We start from the raw sequence: 8,438 nt of genomic DNA on the forward strand, positions 1-8,438 counted from the left end.
CGGTGCTTAGACATGGGGCTCCTGCACAATTTCATGCCTCACATAAACAAAAGCTCCTCTGCTGCCCCAGGCCCCAGAAATAACCTTTGCTTACCTGTCTTCTCCATGACGCTGTAATCAGGCTGAGAGACCATTTCGTTCAAGTCTGTATTCCTAATGCCTGGCTTTCCCAGTCACTCAACACACATCGATTTCATGAATAAGCAACCCACAGATTTTCCCAGTGCTTTCTTTTCTCCCTTCTTCTTTTTCTCCTAGTGCGTGTTGTCCTTGGCAAGTGGATCTCTAATGCTAGTACTTTATACAGTCACCAAAGCTTAAAATGATTTTCTTGGCCTGGTGTTTCCTCTCAACGCTAATGGAATCATGCAAAAGTTGGACAAAAAAAGAGTCCTCCTTTCATACTCTTTCAGTGTGATTTAATATTAGCATGTCAAATAAATTTGGAAATTTGAAAACGAGAGAGAAAACTAAAAAGCCTAGACATACCACCCTCACAAAGAACATTCGTATTTTGATTTATACACTCTTTAGTAACTTACCTTTTTACTAATAAAATAATTTTTTAGAATTTAAAATGTTACAGAAAAAGATACCTAGGAATCTAGCTGTGTCAGCTTAGCTTCTCCAGAGAAGCAAAAACAGTGATGCTGATATAGGTATATAAAAAGACAGGTTTCTATCAAGAAAGATGTCTCACCCAGTAGTAGGAACAAGTCGGGCAAAGTTGGGCTAACCTCCTCAAGTGTAGGTGGGGGGACTTCTGATTTCACTGAGAGTGGGGTGATCTCTTCAGATGGGGGTGGTGGTGCTGTTGGCTGCAAAGGATACAAAGTCCCCATCTTCCTGATTATCTGCTTACCTGCCCCACACCCAAATTTCAGGGCCCATGTTTTCCCCATCAATGCCCTTACCTTAACATCAGGCACCGTTCTAGGATGAGAATTCAGCCGGCACGAAAATTCAGCCACTCTTATGAAAGAGTCTGAGTTTGGTTTTTGGCGACATCAGCTTTATTCCTAGAAGAAGGTCTCCTCTCATGGCACAAGTGGAAACTGAGGTCTTCCATCCGGTGCGTGAGCTGTGCCTTCAAAGCCTTGAACTCATTTCTTTCATTCCCAAGTTCGTCTGCTGTAAGTAGGATCAACTCACCAACTTCCCTATGGTTCTCATCCTAATGAAATGATTGAAAAGTCTCAAACACACCACTACCCAGAGATCACTCCTCACCAACACTTCACCTACATAGGTGGTAAAAATGTGGGTGTTAAAATAGTCGCATCGCACACCGTTTCCTAACAATGGCAGACATCCAAGTCGACAAGGGAAATGGCAGAGTTATTGGTGCCTGGAGGCCTACTGAGTTTGAGAACCGATTTTAAAAACTCACCCATACAATTTTGTTTCTCTAGAACCACTCCTAATGCCAAATGCATTAGTAGACATTTGACTGGCTTCTCTGGAGAAGCCAAATGGTGCCACCTATCTTTTAAAATCAAAACAATAAACAAAACCTCCTGCCATTGAGTCAATTCCTACTCACGGAGACCCTCTAGGGCAGGGTACAACTGCCCCATGTGTTTCCAAGATGTCACTCTTCACAGGAACAGAGAGCCTCATCATTCCCCCTCGGAGTGCTTGCTGGCCCCAAACTGCTGACCTTGCAGTTAGCAGCCCGCCATGTAACCTCTACACCACCAGGGCTCCGACATCTATAGGTCTATAAAGAGAAGCTTGTATCGAGAACAATAGCTCACATAGCTGTAGCAGCCGTTAAGTCAAGTCCAGTTGAAGCCCATGGTCAGAAACTAAGCTGGTGGCTCCTTCAGAACCGTGCAGCTTTGGGGGCTGACAGATCAGCAAGCAGGAAGACAAAAGAGAGACCGTGACCGGCAAAACCAAGGACTACAAGGTTGGTGAGCTCTGGCAGCTCACAGGATCAGGCAGCCATCTGGTTCAAGGGCTGGAGGTCAATGTGGTGGACGAGGGATCCAGGTCGGCCGGAAGGGAAACTCTCCACAGTGTCTACTTCACTAGCAAGTGGACCGTGTCCCCAAGGAGATGCCACCAGGACTGTGACCTGATCATGCTTACTCACAGCAGATCCTGTTGTACATGAGCCGGACAAGAACACCTGAGACGTGAGATTGAAAGAAATAGAAAAGTTTATTAAAGGAGGAGGAGGAGGAGGAGGAGGAGGAGGAGGAGGAGGTGGAAGAGGAGGAGGAGGAGAAGGAGAAGGAGAAGGAGAAGAACCACCTGTGCAGAGACCAGCAGACTGAAAGGAAAAAAAACTTGGCTCACCGGTCCCCCTGCTTACAGACTTGGGTTTTTATAAGGTTTCATTAAACTGCTGAGCTGTGCAAGCAAGCTGGTACAGAAGCAGAACTTGCTGTTAAGCAGCGCAACTGAGTAAGCTGGTGCAGAAGCAGACTCTGCGGTTGCACAATTTCCTGGTCCAGGATAGTCTTTTGCTGATTTTAAGAACAAGGGGCTATTTGGTTTTGTTTGTTTGTTTTTTAATGCTATAAGGCCTGAGGTTGCACTTTAGGACTGGTGCAGAATGATTGCTTAATATAAAATGGCTTTACTTAGGCTAACTATTACAATCTGATCATGGAGTTGACCGCATGATGTTAGACCACATGATGGGGGAGGCCTCAGCTTCTATACCACCAAGACTGCTGGCCCAGGTCAGTCGACACAAAGCCTAATAATCACAAGAGCAAACACTTTTTGTCCCCCAACTCAGATTTACCGTCCACCGACAGATTACGAAAGAGTTTACTCTAGACAATGTTGGCCCTAACTTCTATAGTGACTTAGGTGGGAAGGCTTCCTAGACGGAGACGAAGGTGTTATGGTGTGGCTCTCCTTTCCAATCTCACCCTTCCCTGGCGTGTCACCTGGGACTAGATGCCACCAAACTGCATTTCCCTGGCTCGCTGGTCGGCTGTTTATGGGAAGCACTGCCGATATTAAAGTGGAAGGAAAAGAGGGTTTTACTTTTTTTGGTTTAAATAGCACAATAAAGTGGCAATTGCTAGTTTGACGGCTCCTACAGGCATCATCTGGACCAAGGCCTCAATGGATCAGTTTCCACTGTAGGTTCCTCGCTTGCAGGTGGGTGTAGAAGCAGTCCCTGGATGTCTGAGTGAGATTTCCTTTTCCCCTTTTGTTCCCTTTCAACACGTTGGAAACCAATTACTTGCATTAAATAGCTTTCTTTTGAACATGTAGAATGACTTCTGTTTTCCTGACCACGCAGGATGGATAAAGGCTGCCATTTCCCGAGCCTTTGTGCATGTGTACACACCATCCTGTAGTTCCTTTTGCCTTTTGTTTGCTTGCTTCTCGTTGTGAGGAGAATGTATTCAACAAAGCATTCGCGAATATAACTTCTACTTTATAATTCAACACATTTGTTGTGCCACCATTGTTTAAAAAAATATCCCATTTCCATTCACATAAACGAAATGCCGCCTGAACAAAACCTCCCCTTCCTCCTCCCTGCCACCCTTGCTAACCGTTAATGGTCTTTGTTTTCTGTACATTTATTTATTTCACATATGGGAGATTACAGTATTTGTTCCTTTGTGACTGACATTTCCCTCAGCATGTTGTTCTCAAGGCCCGTCCAGGCTGTGGCCTGCACTAGTCCTTTTGTTTTACAATATAAAGTTTATTATACAGATACAGAGACGTGCCTATAAACTATGTGTGCAGTTCAACCAAAGGGCTCAGAGTGACCCCTCGTGAACCTGCCTCTCCAAGAGCACATTAATGTCCTCAGAAATGCCCAGCACACCAGGGACCCCCCCCTGAAAACTTGCTCCTTCATTGCAATCACAGATTTGTGATCTAAAATATCTTTGGCTAATCATTTTTTACTTTAAGAAAGCCAAATGTTTATTTTCTTAAAGAAAAGTTAGGTTTAAACATTGAAGTTTAAACAAAGCTTGTGATCAGTTTAACAAGTAAAAAAATCTTTAGAAAAGTTTATAATTAGGTACGAAATACTTGAGACAAAACTGACATTCAGTAGGTATTTTAGAAATTTTTTTTGCTAATGTAGCTTAAACAAAATATGTTTACAGTGCCGGTTAAAATAAACACATCCCAACAGGGGACTGTCCTTCTTCGGGTGGACAGTTAGTATTTCAAAACAATATTCATGCGAGAATTTCTTTTAAAATGGTTGGTTCATTGGTGCGTATGTTCAAATACTGTATAATCTGGATCACAAGCCATTTTAGTGAAGAAATTTCTATGGAATGGCTAGTTATTTTCCCTGTTAGGTAGTACTTAATCCTGTGAGCAGGCCATCTTTTATTTGCCCATCCTTTTACATCACAAACTTAAAAATGCTTTCAAATTTTTCGCAGTCCTAAAATGCGGCAACAAATATCATTCTTTGCATTTTTCTTTGTACACACGCATGAGGATTGCTCTGTAATTGTTTTGTCAGATTGTGGGTTGGGGAAGTAATGTAAATGGTTTCAACCAATGTTTTTTTTTTAGTTTTATTCAGATAAAGTTCACATTTCATAAAACTGTTTTGAAATAGATCATTCAGTGGCTTAATGTATCCACAGACTTGTGTAATCAACCAAAGGTAATGACCCTATTACCATCAATAAGTCACTCTCCACCTCTGTCCCAGCCCATTGCAGCCACTGTTCTAATTTCATTCTCTTTATATCTGCCTATTCTATAAATAGAATCATTCATGTGACCTGTTATAACTGCGCCGTGCTGTGTTTTCATTCAGCATAATGTCTTTAAGGTTCATCTAAATCGTAGCCTGTTTAGTACTGATTCCTTTTATGCAGACCATAATCCATTGTGTGATACATGGATCCCTAGTGGGGCTGTGGAATAAGCATTGGGTTTCTAACCAAAAGGTCTGCGGTTCAGACTCACCAGCTGCTCCAACAGAGAATGATGAACTGTCTGCTCCCATAAGGATTTACGGCCTCAGAAACCCCATACAGAGTAGATATGGATCGGAACTGACTCAGTGCAAGTGGGTTTGGGTATATGGTATCTAACATTTTGGAGGATCCATTCATCAGCCGATTGACACCTGGATGTCTCCATTTTGGGGCTGTTATGAGGAATGCTTCTGTGACCAAGTTTTTGTGTGGACAGCTGCTTTCTCTTGGGCAAACACCTGGAAGTAGAACGACTGGATCCTATAGTAAGTCTGTTTAATTTTCTGAGAAACGGCTAGACGGTTTCAAAGTGTGCACACCCATTTGTGCACACCAGTTTCGTGTGAGGGTTCCACTCTCTTTACCTCCTTAACAACACTTGTCATTGTCTGTCTTTTAAAAATTCAAATCATCTCAGTGGAAGTGAAATGATATCCATTGAGGGGTTTAGATTTTAATTTCCCTGTTGACTAATGATAGACAATTTTTCCATGTGCTTACTGGTCACATGTATATCTTCTTCAGCTATGTCTTTTCAGATCCTGTGTCTGTTTTTAGCTGGGCTGTTTGTTTAATATTGCTGAATTGTAACCCAATAGCTTAAAAAATGATGAACTATAGAAAAAATGCTTAGCATGGTGCCTGGCACATGGTGAACCGTCAAGAATGAAATACAGACCACAAGATACCAGAGTGCATCACATGTAGGTAGGACGAATGCTGTTTCAATGAAACTTGTGCTATGTAAATGCATGTGTGAATTGCATTTCTTACAGTGGGTTGTGCTAAGATAAAAAAGCCACTGTCTCAGGTGCGCACTTACAGCTGATGCATTACTAGTGTAGAGTTAATGAGTGGATAAGCAAAATGCAGGTTATCATACAAACAAACCCACTTATATGTTTCCATGTATAGACCCACAATCACTTATCCACAATTCTGAGATCAAGAAAAATTCTACAAACCCCACAATTCACATTTGTTGTGACAACATGTGTGTCGGTGGAAACTGACCTAGGATGATGCCCACTCTATGAGCCCCATTAAATGTGAATAGTACCGTTTTAGTACAGAACGATCAGTGAGTTGTCAACAGAGCGGAGCCGCCCCGGAACCCACTGGGAGTAATGACATATCCATGTTAGTTATCTGCACCCTTTCTCTGACAGATGAGAAGGAAATTCTGAAGCACATCTAATCTCACGAGTTTTCAGTAAGGGTTTGCGGAGCTGTTTGGTGTGTGCCTCAAGCTCTCCAAGTCGGCTATACCAATTGACACACGCACCAACAGCCCCGGGAGCTCATTCTCCTCCACTCCGCCAGTGTGCTCAGTGACCAAGACAGCTTGCTGCTCTCTGAATTTGCATGTCCCTGGTTAGGAAAGAGGAAGAGCAGAGTTTCTCAAGTGTTGGCCATTTGAAGGTCCTCACGGGAATTGTCTGTCCATATGCCTACCCATCTTTTCCACCTTGCTTCTTTAGCTCTCCCCAGCACCAGCCCCCAACAGTTCCAGTTTCCGGTTGGTGGAGACGTTAGCTGTGTCCTAGCAAATATCGTTTCTTCCTTAGGTAATAATGACAGAAGGGAAAACGTTTCAAGTAAGGATTCTGCCTTTCCCAGTACAAGCCATACTCAGGGCAGAATGAGATTCCCCTTTCCCTTTCTCCTGAGCTAACCTAAACGGCCTAACCAAGCTTAATTATGGTGCAAAAGACATTCAAGTTTTAAAGCTTAACGTTTATTTTTTAAATGTAAATGTGGAGATACTGCCTATCACTCAGCTAAATAGACCTGGTTGCTGACGGCTAGGTTTAAATAAACCTGCTCTGAGGTGAAGCCTGCAAGCCTGCGAGTGGAGCAGCCTCAGACAGGAAATCACCTGCCCACTGACAGGAAGTCTTAGGTGGAGGGCAAACAATTTGAAAGCTGGGAGAGGGACAGATGGCTTCTTTCAGAGTAGACATTGGATCATGATGGGAAGCCCAATGTTCTTCTCAATCTCTGTATCGGCAAGGCTGTGTGCAAATCAACGTTTCTGTCTGGCTGTGAAATTTTATTTCTGTGTTATGTAAACATGGAATCTGTCACTGCATGAGAGGCTTTCTCACGAGGCTGAAATGTGCAGTTACAAGATGTTTTCATAGCAAACATACACCACTTGGGAGTCTCAGTACTCCCTAGGAGGTGGGCATTTTTTATTCCATTGGTTGGTTCAGAAAGCTCTGGCTCAGAAAAGCGATGTGATGTGTATTTCATTTGCTAAGGGGCAGAATTTGGGCATCAGGGAGAAGTTATAGTTGGGACTTGAACAGAGTCCACGTATCCAAAGGTCTACTGACTAGCTGGTAATGGGACTCGCCGAAGCTGTCTAGGTGTTAATAATGGGAGTGGTGGAGACAACGGCAAACTGGAAATTTGAACTCCTTTAAAAAAGGCATTATGGTTCAGCTCTAGCACATCATCGACACATGGGAACATGTGTCCATTGTTGCCAGAGGGTTTATTTTTTTTAAACGTTTTATTAGGGGCTCATGCAACTCTTATCACAATCCATACATACATCAATTGTATAAAGCACATCTGTACATTCATTGCCCTCATCATTTTCAAGGCATTTGCTCTCCACTTAAGCCCTTGGCAACAGGTCCTCTTTTTTCTACTCCCTCCCCGCTTCCCCTCCCTCATGAGCCCATGATAATTTATAAATTATTATCATATCTTGCCCTGTCCGATGTCTCCCTTCACCCTTTTCTGTTGTCTGTCCCCCAGGGAGGAGGTCACATGGAGATCCTTGTAATCGATTGCCTCTTTCCAACCCACTCACCCTCTACCCTCCCAGTATCGCCCCTCACACCCCTGGTCCTGAAGGTATCATTTGCCCTGGATTCCCTGGGTTTCCAGCTCTATCTGCACCAGTGTACATCCTCTGCTCTATCCAGACTTGCAAGGTAGAATTCGGATCATGATAGGTGGGAGGAAGCATTTATTTATTTTAAAAAGCATTTCATTAGGGGCTTATACAACTCTTATCACAATCCATACATATACACATATCAATTGTATAAAGCACATCTGTACATTCTTTGCCCTAATCATTTTCAAAGCATTTGCTCTCCAGTTAAGCCCTTTGCATCAGGTCCTCTCTTTTCCCCCTCCCTCATGAGCCCTTGATAATTTATAGATTATTATTTTGTCATATCTTGCCCTATCCGGCGTCTCCCTTCACCCCCTTTTCTGTTGTCTGTCCCCCAGGGAGGTCACATGTAGATCCTTGTAATCAGTTCCCCCTTTCCAACCCACTCACCCTCTACTCTCCCAGTATCGCCCCTGACACCCCTGCTCTTGAAGGTATCATCTGCCCTGGATTCCCTGTGCCTCCAGCTCCTATATGCACCAGTGTACAACCTCTGCCCTATCCAGACTTGCAAGGTAGAATTTGGATCATGGTAGTGGCAGGGGGGGGGGTGGGGTGGAGATAGGAAGCATTTAGGAACTGGAGGAAAG

Source organism: Tenrec ecaudatus, chromosome 5, assembly GCF_050624435.1.
Source record: "Tenrec ecaudatus isolate mTenEca1 chromosome 5, mTenEca1.hap1, whole genome shotgun sequence".
Lineage (NCBI taxonomy): Eukaryota > Metazoa > Chordata > Mammalia > Afrosoricida > Tenrecidae > Tenrec > Tenrec ecaudatus.